The sequence below is a fragment of the Dipodomys merriami genome, unplaced genomic scaffold (genome assembly GCF_024711535.1).
Source record: "Dipodomys merriami isolate MVZ:Mamm:240054 unplaced genomic scaffold, mDipMer1.0.p SCAF_48, whole genome shotgun sequence".
Classification (NCBI taxonomy): Eukaryota; Metazoa; Chordata; class Mammalia; order Rodentia; family Heteromyidae; genus Dipodomys; species Dipodomys merriami.
Window position 1 is genome coordinate 11,767,379 of NW_027206046.1, and position 2,397 is coordinate 11,769,775.

General features: G+C 42.1%; 1 pseudogene; it reads left to right on the forward strand.

Moving 5' to 3' along the window:
- The first annotated feature begins 1,156 nt into the window (after positions 1-1,156).
- On the forward strand, positions 1,157-1,684 carry LOC138808849 (small ribosomal subunit protein eS10-like; annotated as a pseudogene).
- The last annotated feature ends 713 nt before the right edge of the window (positions 1,685-2,397 follow it).

Below are 2,397 nucleotides of genomic sequence, written 5' to 3' on the forward strand. Positions count from 1 at the left end.
ATAAAAGAATGTATAAGGAACAAGCCCACAGACAAAGAAGAATAAAAATAACTGGTGTATCTGTAATCCAAAGATACTGCATGTAGAATTGCAGTTTTCAAGGGTAGGGGAGATGAGAAAAATGGGAAGCAACTATCCAATGGATATGGGATTTCCTTGTGGGATAATAAATAGAATTTGAAACTAGACAGACAAGGTACTAAATGCCTGTGACTGCTTATTCTACTCTAGTTCATTTTAAGCCAGGCACTGATAGTTCAACATATATAATCCTAGAAACTCAGGAAGCTAAGATCTGAGGATCACAGTTCAGAGGCAGCCCAGGCAGACAAATTCAAGAAATCCTTATCCCCAATTAATCAGCAAAAAGCCAAAAATGGAAGTTTGGGTCAAGTAGTAAGAAGCATCAGCCCTGAGTGAAAGAGCCCAGCCTCTTAGTTCAAGCTCTAGTACTGGCACACACAAAAAAAGTTTTATGTTACATGAATTTCACTTCAACAAAAGCAACAATATTAAAATATCTTAAAATACTTCATTTGCCCAAAAGAAAGCAAGAAAAAAGGTACAGGACAAAGCAAAGTAAGTACAGTAGTAGAATTAAGACTGATATATCCATAATTTTATATGTATGTGTGTTTATTTTTTTGTCAGCTGTGGGGCTTGAACTCAGGGCCTGGGCACGGTCTCTGGGCTCTTTTTTAAAATTTTTTATTATGAAAATACTGTACAGAGGTGTTATAATTACATGGGCAAGATAATGAGTACATTTCTTATCAAGCATTGCTGCTTCCTCCTTTGTTTCCCCTTCCTATCCCTTCCCATATCCCTCTCCCCCACGCATATCCTCCTCCTTCCTCCCCCCCCCCAAAGTTGTAAAGTTCATTTTTCAACATAATGACTTGTACATCTCATTGTTACAATGGGCCCACCTGTATCCCTATTTAAACAATTTGTTTTTTCCCTTCCCATCCACAAATTATATCAACATCAAATACAGTGAAAGCAGGGGTTATATCGTGCGGGAGGTCTCTGAGCTCTTTTGCTCAAGGCTAGCACTCTACCACTTTTGAGCCACAGCTTTACTTCTGGTTTTCTGGTGGTAAATTGGACATAAGAGTCTTATAGACCTTTCCAGCCTTGGCCTCAGACACTGAACCCACCGTGATGTTGATGCCCAAGAAAAACCGGATTGCCATTTATGAACTCCTTTTTAAGGAGGGGGTATGGTGGCCAAGAAGGATGTCCACATCCCCAAGCACCCAGAACTGGCAGACAAGAATGTGCCCAACCTTCACGTCATGAAGGCCATGCAGTCTCTCAAGGCTTGGGGCTACGTGAAGGAACAGTTTGCCTGGAGGCATTTTGATTGGTACCTGACCAACAAGGGTATCCAGTATCTCCGTGATTACCTCCACCTGCCCCCTGAGATTGTGCCTGCTACCTTACGCCGCAGCCGACCTGAGACTGGAAGGTCTCAGCCAAAAGGTCTGAAGGGCGAGCCGCCTGCAAGACTCACAAAAGGTGAAGCTGACAGAGACACCTACAGACAGAGTGCTGTGCCCCTGGTGCTGACAAGAAAGCCCAGGCTGGGGCTGGGTCAGCAACTGAATTCCAGTTTAGAGGCAGATTTGGTAGTGGACCTGGTCAGCCACCCCAGGAAAGATGGAGATTGTTAAACTTGTAGCCAGAAGAAAAAAAAAAAGAGTCTTATAGACTTTCCTGAATAGGCTGGCTTTGAACTGTGATCCTCAGATCTCAGCCTCCTAAGTATCTAGGAATACAGGCATGAGCCACCAGTGCCCAGCTTCCATAATTATATTAAATGTAAATGGTCCATATACGTTTTTTCAAAAGGCCAAATCCAGGCATGCACTGCTTAGAAAAGACAGTTTTCAATACCAGCATACAAGGTCAAAGGAAGGAAAGAGGCAAATGTGATAGAGTGAATCTGAAATGTGCACTACAGACTCATGTCTTCAACAACAGTCCCCCAATGATGGCATTATTTGGGGAGCTTATGGAAAGTGTAGGAGGTGGGACCTAGCTGGAGGAAGTAGGTCACACTGGGGGTGTGACTTTAAAGGTATTCTTTTTGTTATTATTCCAATAAAACTTTATTAGCAAAACCAGACAACAAACCAGATTTGGCCAGATGCTATGGCTTCTCATCCTGCTCATTCTTCAGTGGATTTTAATGTTTAATCAATCCTTCTACCACCAATTCAGGGTTAAAGGAACCCAAAGAGATGGAACTCTCAGGCTATCCTGCTTCAAGATGGACCATTCTTCATCTCTCTCATAGTTATTTTGGGGCGTAATCTAAGAGAAGTCATTGTAACAGAAGCTCCATAATATGATTTGACCAATAGAAGAAACATTGATATACAAAGCAAGAAA